General features: G+C 36.2%; 1 long non-coding RNA gene across 2 annotated transcripts; it reads left to right on the top strand.

Annotated features, from left to right (window-relative positions):
• Nucleotides 1-7087: 7087 nt before the first annotated feature.
• On the top strand, nt 7088-10704 carry LOC111019507 (uncharacterized). 2 transcript variants are annotated; one of them, XR_015789643.1, is made up of 4 exons: nt 7088-7287; nt 9318-9469; nt 9540-9637; nt 10206-10704. It is a non-coding gene; the product is annotated as an uncharacterized LOC111019507 (long non-coding RNA). The 2 variants fall into 2 exon arrangements; XR_002602553.2 differs by having other exon boundaries at nt 9318-9637.
• The last annotated feature ends 3180 nt before the right edge of the window (nt 10705-13884 follow it).

The following is a 13884-nucleotide window of genomic DNA, read 5'->3' as shown; positions in this document are numbered from 1 at the left end:
ATAATTAATGATGTGTATTATTTGAGCTCTTTGTTTTGGGTCGTTAGATTTAATTGTATTATTTTTGTTATAGTTGGAGATCGTAAAATTCAGATTTGTTGGTAATAGAATTTTGGTTTTCTTGTAACCCATGGACTTCCTTTTATAATTTGGATAATTGGGTTTTTTGTTTTTTTTTTTTAACAAATCAAGTGAAAAGGTTGGATAAAGAAAAAAAGAAAAACCTAAACCCATTTCTGCTTCGTCCTCCTCACGTTGGCCGCTTACCCCCCCTTGCCCACCCCAATCTCCCTTTTGTTTTGCTCCAATTGACCCAACTCCTCAATCTTCTTCTCCAATAGCCTCTCCCTAACGACCCGCTCTCTGGTGACCTCACCCCGCAACAGCACAGCAACAATGGAACAAGGGCGGCAATTTCAGTATTCTGCTACCATTTTCACTGCAGTTTGTATGTTATGAAAAAAGAATGGGTGAGTGTCAAGTTCCCAGGTACAAAGGTTGGGGACTGATACGATAAGTGAATTTCATCTTGTGACATTATGTTCCCAACTCTCTATTTGGTAAAATAGTAGGCTTATTGAATCGACTCCAAAATTCATTTTCACCCATGTAAATCAAAAGACACACTCTCACAAGCAAGAGTTCATAAATCACTTAGGATTAAGATCGAGTTGCATATGATCATCCAATGAAATACTTATATTATCTTTTAACGGATTTACAAACAAATATTAATTATTTCACAGTCCAGTCTTATGAAAACTCATTGTATATGATACCCCTACTCACATGTCTCCACATGTATGATTTCGATCAAATCATTTGTAACATTTACAAAGTGGGCTGTATCAATAGTATTAATAAGATAGGGCACCAAACCTTATCCATATACTATAGACAATTTAAGTTATAATTTGGACATGATCCTCTTGTATGTCAACTACATAATGTTCAATAATACATTTATAACCTTGTATTTTAATAAAATTTGATAAATATTGTATATAATCAAAATAATTAAATAATTCTTTTTAAATAAATAGTAATATATTTATTAATTTGATGCTTTAGAGCGTAAATCCCAACACTAACATCCTTGTCTAGAGAGTGAAAAAATTTATAATTTGAAAAGAAAAGCCCAAAATGAATCTCACTTAAGGTGCTCCTTAATTATTTGGACAATGAGATCAGCTCTTCCATGGGAGATGATAGTCGAGGTGGGCTTCACTTTCGATGGTGCCTAAGTATTTGTATGTCGAGGTGGGCTCTCTCGTGGGATATCATCATTTGAGCGTCACTTAGGGTCGTCCTAAAGTATTTTTATATTGACGTGAGTTCTCTCATCATTCACATAAAGTAGTAACATAGTGTTTAGATGTTGAGGTGAACTCTCTCGTGGTAATTCATCATTTAGTCTTCACTTTGAGTGGTATCTAGGTATTTTGGTGTCGAGGTGAGCTATCTCATGAGGAATTATACTTTGGAGATTCATATTGTTGGGTGTGTTGCCCTAAAATCGTAGTTTGTATTTTGTGTAAAAACAAATGTATATTCAATAAAGTTTTATTCAATAAATTTGTTGTTGAATTCATAGCATTGCATTGTGTCTAAAATCCAATAAACCAAACATTTGAGGTTATTTTAGTGTAACCGGGACAGTATATGTACTGGGTATATATTTGATATACCCCTGATATACGAGGTATATATTTGATATACCCTGATATACAACCTAAATGGTCTATACTATATGGATAAGGCTGGGTACCTTATCCTGGCAACACTATGGATACGGCCCACTCTGTAAAGGTTACAGACGACTCGATCCAGGTCGTTCGTGTGGAGACATGCAAGTGGGGGTATCTTATACAATGAGTTTGTATAAGACCGGACCACGAAATAGTCAATCTTTAGATGTAACACCGTTAACTAATAGATTGTTGTTTCTCAGGATGACGAGGCAACTCATTCACAATCCTGAGTGAGTTATGGACTCCTGCCCGTGAGGGCTCGTCCTTTGATCTGTATGGGTGAGAGTGGCCCGAGTTGCCGACTCAATATTCCTACCATTTTGAGGACGAGACCGAGTGGGGAGCTGGGAACATAACTTCACAAGATGGAATTCACTCCTCTCCGACTTTAGGGGAGTAGATGAGTGTTCTCTTAAATGCTGACTCCGAGACTTGAATAAGGGGCCCCACCCTCTCATTGGCCCTAGAGGGACTTCCGGTTATTGGTCGGACCATAACCGGGCCGTTTATTAGAGGAGCAGTGGTATTTAATGAGTAAGATGTAACTCAGGGGTAAAATGGTAATTTGACCCAACTTGAGTTACGAGCACTCGTGAAGGATTGACTCGTCATTTATGGTCGTATATTCATGGACACAAAAACATTCTGCAGTGAGAAGAGTGCAACTGCGGGTCTTTAGTGGAGTGACCTGTAGTTAACGAATGTTGATTAGTGCAATTGCGGGTCTTTAGTGGAGTGACCTGTAGTTAACGAATGTTGATTAACTCGGTCAATAAGTTTGACCGATTAATCTCGTATCGTTGAAGCTTCGGATCTGTAGGTCCATTAGGTCCCCTTACTAGCTCATAACGGGTAAAACGAGAATCAAAGTTTTGGAAGAATTTGAACTATTCAAATTTCTTAAGGGATTATATGTATATTGATACATTATAACATATAGTTAATTCTAAATTAAAACTATATATTATGAGAGAAATTATTTGAATGAGATTCAAATAAAATTAATATGAATATGATTCATATTAAAACTATAGGTTGAAAATAGTGTGCATAAGATTTACATTACAACTATAGGTTATGCGAGAGAAATGTTTTAGAATATGATTCTAATTTTATAATAAATAATTAAGTGTTAATTATTTATTTGATTTATATATATATATTTATTCATTATTATTAATTAATAATATTAATATATAAATTAATAATTAACTCCCTGCAAAATTGCAAGGGAGTGGGCAGTTAAATGACGTGGGGTAACTCCCCACGTCACTGCTTTTTGTTCTTCCTTTTGCAGTTCTGCAAAAGACAGATGAACAGAACGAAAAAAAAAACCAGAACTCTCATTCTTCTCGCTCAATCGATCTCTCCAAAAGATCCCCTCTTCTTCCAAACGAAACGCTCCCACAAGCGTGTTCTTGAAACCCAAGAGGATAGCAAGGAAGACTCGGTGGTGGTGTTCGGGTGGAAACCGTTGAAGAAAAGTTCTTGAAAGGTAATGGTTTTGCTCTGTATTTTCATCTTGAACTTTTTGATCTTGTTTCTCAAATTTCACGAACAACCGTCCGCTTCCGCTCCGAGATTCACATCCCTTCACATATATCGTGCTCCATAAGAGTTTGGATGACCAAGTGAGCTCTTTATTTCAGTTTCACGTAAGATTGTTTTTTACTCTTTGGATGTTGACGTGAGCTCTCTCGTGTAAGCTTATCATTTGAGATACACCTAGAGTTACCCCAAAGTATTTGGCTTTTCAAGGTTAGCTTTTTCATGGGAACTCATCATTTTGTCATCACCTAAGAAGTCCTTAAGTGTTTGGATGCTGAGTTAGCTATCTCATTAAAGCTAACCTTTTAAGCTTCAACTAGGGTTTTATAATATTTCGATACTGATGTTAACTCTCTCGTGGGAGCTCATTATTTTAACTTCATTCAGGCTGGTTCTTAAATGTTTAGATAATTGGGTGAACTATTAGTTAGAACTCATTTTTTGGGTTTCACAAACAACACCATAAGGGTTTAAATTCAAAGTTAAGCAAGTCTTTCACGAGAGCTCACCCTTTGGGCTTAACTTGGTGTCCTAACTGCTTAGATGTCAACTTGAGCTTTCTGGTCGAATCTCATCCTTTGGACTTTGAGTAAGGTGATCCATAAATAATTTGATGAGAGAACTAACCCTTTGAGCTTCACTTAGAGTGTGTCTCATGGTGTAGTAGAAATTGCATACCGCAAGTGTACGTGTAAAGTTTTAATATAGCTGGTATATGAATATTGATATCATCCTCTAGATTGAATTTCTAGCTCACTTAAGTACCACATATACAATCACTCAATTTTATTTAGAGAACCAAAATAAATGGGATAATAGAATCAAAATAAATAAACATGCAATAACAAAGATTAAAACAATGAGGATAAAAGTCTTAGGGAATTGCTTTCACCTAATGAATCTATGAACCAACTACTTAATTACTCAAGATTCAACACTATAGGCCAAAAACTCTCAAATCTCAACTGCCTCTCCCGAGCACAAGCTAATTATCCTTACCAATTAGGAAACCAATATCCCAATCTGGTTTATATAACAAATAAAGAATTTATTGAACAGGTCTTCTAACGACCTCTAGAGGATTTCTAAATCTCCTGATCTTAAAATCCCTTTAGTTATGCATCATAGTTCTAACTCTAAACCACCTAGCGTAAGGTTTCAAGTCTAAAATCAATCAATCTATGATCAGTAGATTAAAGGCATTAAGCATAGAGAAGCATAAAAAGAACTATTCATAAACATTCAATCAAGGAAACTAAACAATCAATCCATAAAGTTCAATGGCTACATCAATCCCTAAGATAAGTGGTTTAGCTTCTCATATTCAATGTAAAACAATAAAATCACAATGAGAATTCCATAACAAAACTAGAAAAATCAAGACAAAGGAGAAGAAATTAAGTTTGGTGTGTCACTCGTCCGTCCCCGAAGCGACCTCCACGATAACGAGCCTTGAAAATCTCTTTTCTCAACTATCCAATGGTATCTTTGCCATCCAATTTCGCCAAAAAGGCAAACTATAAAAAAATCTCTCCGAAACTCCTCCATCTTAGTGTCTGCAAATTCCTATTTTATATAAAATTGTCGCGGTAGTACCATAGTGCTATATATAGAGTTGTGGCGCTACACTACTCAAAAAATGTGAAATTTAAACTTCAGAGCACCGCGTCGCTCTGGGCCTATCGTTGTGGCGTTATTTCCTCGGGTTTTTGGCTTAAAATCTTGTTGTTATTTCATCTTGGTCACTTTGATTCCGATTTTTCTCACATTTTGATCCAAATATGTCTCGTTTCCTCACGATACTTTATTCCTGCAAAAAATCTTATGTGTTTAAATCTATCATGAAGAAACGTAAACTAACAAATAATTTTAATATAAATCTCATGAAATGTAGCTCACAAAGTGTGCTATGAAATACCCCCAAACTTAGTTTTTTGCTTGTTCTCAAGCAAACATAAATATTTTATATCCAATGATCTCATGAAGAGTACATAAAATTTAAAGGGCGTGTAAATCTCATCTTATCAAATTCTCCCCCACCTAAATCATGTTTATCCCCAGATATATCATAACTCAACATACCGAATCTCCTTTCTAATCCCCGTTCATCTTTTGCAATATCTAATAATACTAGTAAATTCAATGACACATCTGTTGGGTTTTATGTCCTAAAACTCATAGTTTGAAAATGACAGATATACTTTTATCATTCAATAAAGTTGTTATTGAAGGTTTTAATCAATAAGTAGTTATTGATCCAATAAAATGTTCTTACTATATCTAAATCCAATAAAATAAAGGATCCTAGACTGTTACCTGAGACTCAAACTCTATGTAAGAGACATAAATATGGATCAAGTTTGAGTTAACAGTCTAAATGGTCTATAGTATAGGAATAAGGTTGGGCGCCTTATTCTGGGGACACTATGGATGCGGCCCACTTTGTAGCTAGTACAAACGATGTGATCCTAATTCGTTCATGTGAAGACATGCGAGTGAGGGTGTCCCGTGCAAAGAGTTTGCATAAGACCGGACCATGAGATAGTCACTTTTACTTTATAACACCGTTTACTGTTTGAAACTGACTATCTCAACTTTGATGGCCTAGGTAACTCGATCTTAATCCTGAGCTAACTATGAACTTCTGTTTACTCGGGATTATCCTTAGATCTGCATGGGTGAGAGCAGCTCAACAGCGCTGGCTCAATAAGCCTCCCATTTCAGGGGTAAGACCCGGTAGATAGCTAGGGACATAGGGTGCAAGAAGGAATTCACTTCTACCCAATTTTGGGATAGTAGAGAGGTTGTTCTCTTAAGGGCTGAATCCAGGTCTTGAACAATTGGCGCCACCCTCATCAAAAGGTTTGAGGGGATTTTTTGATTTGATAGTTGGACTACAAATCATTGTTCATCAGAGGATTAGTGGGACTTAAGGAACAAGAGGTAATTACAGGGGTAAAGCGGTATTTTGACCCAGCTGTAATTACGAACAACCTGTGAAGGGTCGACTTACCGATCATGGTTATATCAAATGGACATAATATATCTACAGTGAGGAGAGTGCAGCTACGGGCTTTAGTGGAGTGACCGCGTAGTTAACGATTGTTGGTTAACTAGGTTAAAGAGTTTAACCGGTTAATCTCAGATCGTTGGAGCTCATGATCTGTAGGTCCATAAGGTCCCCTGGCTAGCTCATATAGGAATAAACTTGGAATAATTTGAAGGAATAATTCAAATCGTACGAATTAGGTTAATCATATGAGATATGATTAAGTAATTGATATATGATATCGATTTGAGAAATTTGGACAAAATATTTAAATATGATTTAAATATTAAAATTATGAATGTGGATTCATAATCAGAGGCATGGATTTCATCAAACATCGGATTTTGGAAAAAGTCAAATAGTTGACTTTGACCAGAGAAAGTCAAAGGTTGACTAAAGTAGATTAAAATAATGTTTTTAACCAAGTTGGTGGAAAATTCCACTAACTTGTTGAGTGGAACATTTAAATAATCTCAAAAATCCACTTTTTGGGACTTAGCCATGCATGCATAAGTGGAATGTGTGTTGTAAGTTTTTTGTGAACTTAAACATGCATTTTGACACTTAGCCATGCCATGCATGAGTGGAATGTGTGTTGTAAGCTTTTGGTGAACTTAGACATGCATTTTGACACTTAGTCATGCCATGCATGAGTGGAATATGTGTTGTAAGCTTTTGGTGAACTTTGACATGCAAGAGTTGCATGTAATTTGCCTATTTAAGAAGGCTTTTGTTCAAACATCAAATACTCTTGGAACCTTTGGCCATTTGATGTGTTTTGAAAAAGCTTACATAACTTCTTTTAGCTCCACTTTTCTCTAATTTTTTCCTTCTCTAAAAAGAGTCTCACCACTCTATTCCAAGCCTTCAGAATAGCTAGGAAGATCTCTTGGTGGTCCTTCATTGGAGCTATTTGAAGATTTTTGAAAAGCTACAAAGGTTTGTATTTTTCTCTACTTATCTCTAAGCATCATAATGTATGATCATGCATGTTTAATCCTAGGTTGTATTATGCATCTAGATTGTTATTTCGATTCTTGCTCACTTCCGCTGCGCATGTATGTATTTTTTCCATCAACATCTATGATATGAATCAAAATGACAATCAATAGAATAAGTAATGATAGGATATAATTTATGAAAACCCAAGAATCTTATTAACTCAGTGAAATCAAATGCAAAACACTTAATACCCTCACGGAGTTTCACTCAAATCTCTCAAAGTGTTTTTAGGGTATTTTTACTCTCAAAATCAAATCAAAACTTGTTATTACCATAGGCTTGCAAATGAATCAAATCTTCCCACTCAAAGATGGATTGAATGCAAAAATGAAAGGGCTTTTCGATAATTGTTGTAACGAGGTGTTGGTAAGGGTGAGATGAAAGAAAAATTAGAGGTTCAAAATGAAGATAACAAATATGATAAGTTGCATGATAATCACATAAGACAATAAACACAATGTACTACTATTGGCGCCAATTTACACCCCATATTTAGTACTAACGATCATCGAGAAGTAGCATTAATTGACTGCTCCTCGAATGATAATTCTCCTAATTGTCTTATGCAACACTACTTTTATTCTCTTTATTTTTTTTTCCAGTAGCACACAACTTGCCTAATAACTTGAAAGAACGAATGTAATATCATGCAACATTTTACATTTATCTTGACAATGATAGAAATATCGAGGATAATTGACATGACCAGTCCTAAAACACATACTAGTCCAAGAACGAGTCACGCTGAACACAAGCCCTAATAGCCCCAACATTCCCCTTTGTCCCCTGCGACCTAGTTACGCCAACTTTTCAATCTACCCTAAAAGCACATTAAAAAAAAGATGTAAAACATTATTCTTCAAACATAAAACATGCTATGAAAAACTCAACACCACACATGAACCCATATTCTATTTGAGTCTACTGGCGTAGAGTAATCTCAATACACACAGTAGAATAATTCTCTCAACACGTGGAGTCAAATGGTCCCAAAGACATTTATATTTCTAGGTATACTATAAAAACACGTTTATATACCATACGGGTAATCACCTGGATACAATAATATGGTCGTTTGAAAACTTATTTCTGCATAGAATTCTTAAATCTCGTAAACTATTATAAACTTCTTATTTTCTTATTTCAAAGAGTTTTTCTAAATTTCTCAAATATTTCTTTCTAAATACATTTCATGAGATTCCAAAATCATTTTTTGAAATCTCTTTCTAAAATACTTTTCATCAGCTTTAAACATTTATTCAAAATCATAAAACATTTTTCTAAATCATAACACATTTCTAAAAGTTTCAAAAGAACATAATTACTTTCATTCTGAATCTTAAAATTCTATAATAATAGATACCTTAAAAATATTTTATAAAACAAACCAATCACAAATCCTTGAAATTGGATCGTAAACTTAGGTTGTACCCTATTCCAATTTTTGCTTTACCTAAAAAGATAATCCAATACAGAATTAATTCATACTTAATCTAACATGAATTGAACGCAAACTTAATTCCATCATAAACTGTTTTATGTTCAAATAACTCAAAATATTCAATCCAAAATTCATTAAAATCACTTCTCTTTCCATTTAAATTACTTACATGTGGAGCCCATAACCAAACAATTTATCTTCTTTGCAAAAAAAAAAAAAAAAAACTCCCAACATGATTGCCCATGGTAACTATTCATTTTTTTGTTTTCTTATTTATTTTTAATCACAAAAACCTTCTCATTTTAAGGTGGACCCCACTCTCCTCTTTCTTCTTCATCATCGCCTTCTTTCTTACTCTCCTCTGTATTTTTTTCCATTTCTTTTCTTAGCCAATGTGCCCTCCTTCACCAGCATTTTGTTCTATCATCTATTCTCATAGGTTGAACCTTCTATTTTTCTATTTCTTCCTCAACAACCCTAGTAAACATTTAACACTTGCTTTGTATTCCAATTCAAATTGCCTCAGGATCTGCAACAACTCGATGATCAGGGACCTACAAAATCAGATTAGTCTAAACCGGTGCGACCTTAGTCACATGGGCTCCGATGCCAAAGTCAGCTCAATTAACGAAGCAACTTAGTGTGAAGTAGCTAGTCTCGTTTTTGCCTACCTCTAGGGTTTGCTTTCCTCTTTACTTATAGTCGTTCGAGCTTTTCTAGGATTTCTTCACCACGTGGCTTGTAACAGATGGCGGAGGAAAGAAGGCTTGTAACAGATGACGGAGGGAATAGGGAGCGTCGGGCTTGGCCCATGGGCCGAACCAGACTCGGCCTGGCCCAATTTGGGTACGCCACTTCGTCATCTCTGTTTGCCTGTCGTTTTTTTCCTCCTATAATAGTTGCCCCGTACTATCAAGGTTATGCTTTTTTAACTTTTATCTTTATCTCTTTGAGAGTAAGAGTGTTTGAAACATAGTTAACCTATGAAAAACATGCCTCAATTATTATGTAACTATCCCATATTGGTTAGATTTTTGACAATAATACTTACCCTCCTCGACCGCCGAGTCAAACAGTATGGGTTTCTGTGTAGGTGTTGTCACATCAACTCATGGTTTCCCATGTGTTTCTTAGCCCGAGACCAAAAACAAAAAGAGGTCTTCATTTTTTGCCCTTTGACCAAGAAGGTCATAGGTTCTTCGAGCAGTGTGCCGACCGACTTTTGGCTTTAGTCATTTGTTGTGTCAAATCTTTGATTACGCTTGTTTACATCAGTAAAAAGAAGGTTTTAGATGCTGTTTTTACTATGTTTCAGCTTTGTTTCAGATTTTTCTTGGTCGTTTGAGTTCCAATTCATGCAAAATTCATATATTATGGTTTGTGGTTGGCTTATATTGTATTTATGACATTTTAGGACCATTTGGGAGTGGAAATTAATCAAAGGAAGCAAAAAGACGAAAAAACATCATGGGAGGCGCCAGCGTGCCTGCAGAAAAACTGGTTTTCTTCCAACTTTGCCCTTAATGAAACGCGTCTTCCAATGCGTTTTGGTGGTTCCAACCGATGCATACGTGTAGAAGAAGTGTTCCACTATCAGTTTGAGCACGATTTAGTCAGTCAAAGGAGTTGGAAATGGGTGATTCACCATCGTTTTAGGACCTACCTAACCAATTCTGCACAGCTATAAATTCCAGCAACTTCTCCACCAAATTCATCAAGCCTTGCTTCCTTCTCTTGATCATTTTTAGTGTTTCTTTGTTGCTTTCTAAGTACTTTTGAGTTGCTTTCATTAGTTGCTTTTGGTTTTTAAATCCCGAGTACTTTACATTCCTTTAGTGAGCTTTGTTTTGTTTCCATTTGTACTTAGTTATTTTCTACTTATTCAAATATATAAAAATCCAGCACTTTGCTTATCTTCCCTTTGCCTTTACTTTATTTTTAGTTAAGAGAGTTGTGTTTTTGGAGAAAAGAGCACGTGACACTCCCCCTTGCTTGAAAGAGAAGGGCGAAGCTCTCAATCCCGATAAAAACTCTCCGTTAGTTAACTTTTGTTTTTCACACATGCATTCCACATTCAACCATTTTACTTGCTGTATTTTCTTCAATATGTCTTTCTAAATTCCCGTCTCTAGCCCGGTTATGGATAGTTAGCCTTTTATGTCTAAAAAGGGTTGTTAAGAAGTAGTGTTTTTGCTTTCCATTCATTGCTCAACATGTTTTCCCAAAAAGATAGGATTTAGAGAAGGCCACTGTAAGTCTTAACAAGTCAATACTGAAAAGGTTGCTTATTTGCATTGTTGAGTGGTTAAACCGAGGAGAGGAGCGCCTTAGACATAAGGGTTCCGCTTAAGTAGCCTAGACATAGGACCTTAACCCGAGGTTGCGACTATTTCCATCCTAAAACTAAGATATATCTCATAATAGACATATTAAGGAATGTCTTAGGACATTGAACTTGCTTAGACATAAGTCAAGTGAGAAGCGTAGTCGTTGGTTTCTAAAGTAAAATGCATATTGTCCTTAGCATGTCCTTGATTCTTTGTTGGCTAACTTGAAGTAATTCGGGCTAGGTTTTATCATTATAAGTCCAAATCCCAAATCCAAAACCATTATTTGTGACCACTTCCCATTTTACAAGAATCACTCATTCCAACATTCACTATTCTTTAAAACTTTAGAGTTTGGAAATTATTTAGAAGTCCTTGAGGATCGATACTTGGATACTCCATCCATTTTATATTACTCTGACAGGTGTGCGCTTGTATCTATATAATTGTTACCACGCTTAGTGCGTGCGTTCAGCAAAACGCCAGTCAATCTTCCCCTTGACCGAGGAGATCATGGGTGTCTCGTGCAGCGTGTCAAGTAGCTTTTGGCTTCACTCTTTTGTTGTGTCAAATCGTACCCGTGATCGTGAAGGTCACGTGTCTCTCAGAGATTGTGTCAAGCCGGTCTCGGATCGACAGTCACTCCGGGAGACGAGTCGAGCAGTTCTCGGCCTAGTGGTTAAAGACCACTGGTTCGAGCACTCTTCTTTCATTCGGGGGTTATATAAACCCCCCAACACATTCCAATTTCAATCACTCATGTCCTTCAAGGTAAATTTTCTGTTTTATCCTCCCTTTTCTGAGTTGCCTTATTCTCATGGCGTCCGGTGATGGTCTTAATTTTGAGTGGACTTCCTCGGATGATGGGTCGTCATCAAATTCCTCCTTCGGGTCTGTGCCCTTCCGTCCATCTTGGTTTGACAATTCTACCCTTACGACAAGGGATTTGCGTCGTTTACGTCTGAAATACCACATTCCAGATTCAGTTAGCCTTCATCTTCCAAACCCGGGAGAAAGTATTGATGGATCTTTCCCTGGAGAGGTCATCTTTTATGCGGCCATGTTCTAATTTGGAGTCCGCTTACCGGTGCCTTTATTCCTTCAAAACTTTTAGCTTTCAATCAAGTAGCTCATTCCCAAATTGTTCCTAATGGATGATCTACATTAATCAGTTGTTTTATCTTGTTGTCTTATCTCAGGGGTGATCAACCTTTGTCTGCTGCAACCTTTATGTCACTATATCACCTTAAGCATAGCCCTGACGATAACTTCCATTTCTATGTTAGCTCCTGAAACCAAGTCCTTGTCATGGATCCTTCCTCAGTGAAGCATTGGAAGGATGAGTGGTTTTTGGTTGGTGGTGACTGGTTAGCTCGAGACGAAAGGGGGATTGCATTTTCCTGACTCAAATGAAGCCTGCCTTACTTATCGTAACCTTTTCTGCAGTACCTACTCTAGTTAATAACCTCATTAACTTTCTTTAAATACATTCCAACAAATCAGAGTTCGACTTTCTTTATGCTGACCCACCAATAATGTTGTTTTATTTTTCCAATACTGGATACATATGAGTGCTCTATAACCAAAACTTCATCATTTAACACTATATAATCTGTTTACTGACCACTTTTACATCTTTCTTTATCTTAATCAACGATTACCCTAGTTGAGCTTCCACAATTCTATTTGTGAAAATAAATCTTATCTGGGATTGGGTCAATAAAGCTCCATAATCAACAACTTTTACTTACGCATTCCAATGTCTTAACCTACTCAACAATGATGAACTAATTGAAGTATGCGAAATTCTTGAACAATTAGACTTCCTGCATAAATAACCAACTACAACAATTGCTTTTTCTAAACAAATATAACCCTCATCAATTAACTTTTGCAGTTATGTTCTTAACCTCACGGTCTCTTTTTCTTATGACTGGTTTTACTAACTTCTTCTTCGTCCCTTATGTTTTGCTTGCCAGCAGTACCCTGAGTTTCAAATTCTTAAAACTTACGCATTCTGCCACCTCGATGCATGACTTTTTATAATGTAATACATATACTTCTCATCTAATGCAAACTTTCTATAATGTAGTACATATACTTCTCATCTAATGAATGACCTTTATGCTCTGATACCAAATTGACACGACCTATCCCAAAGCACCTACTAGTCCAAGAACAAGTCGCGCCGACCACAGACCCCGACTAACTATGGAGTCCATGGTAAATTTTTTCTTCTTAACTCGTACTTGAACTTTGACTAACAAGCTCTGAATGGATGTGCAATAAAATAATAAACTTTACAGAACAACCATTCTTACATCCATTCGAAACATTATTTTCCAACAAAATGATACAAATAAAACTTGATCCAAACAAACCACAACTGCATAGAGAGTGTCATGCAACTCTTGAACTACTTCAGGTAGCAGAAGCTAATCTACTTTCTCCTTCAAACTCATATACAACTTGGTGGAAAAACATAGGATAAAGTGTGAGTTGGGAAGCTCAGTGAGTGGTAAGTTAATAGGAAAAGAATCTCATAAAACTTCTTTCATAGACAACTGGAATTCAAGCTCTTAGAAACATTATAAAATGAAGTAATGTTAAAAACTTCATAAAAACTCAGTGAACTTTCTCATAATAAATTTGCAACATTACTTTTAGAACAACCAATAAGCAAAGCTTCCAAGCCCAAGATTCGGACCAGTATTTGGAATTCGGATTTGGCCTTAATGGCCCTGACATTTCCCTGTGTCCCCTCCA

The sequence above is a fragment of the Momordica charantia genome, assembly GCF_013281855.1.
Source record: "Momordica charantia cultivar OHB3-1 chromosome 3 unlocalized genomic scaffold, Mcharantia_2.0 BLBB01000003.1, whole genome shotgun sequence".
NCBI classification, from domain to species: domain Eukaryota; kingdom Viridiplantae; phylum Streptophyta; class Magnoliopsida; order Cucurbitales; family Cucurbitaceae; genus Momordica; species Momordica charantia.
Note: the sequence above shows the minus strand (reverse complement) of the source record. Positions and strands in the feature narration are given on the sequence as shown.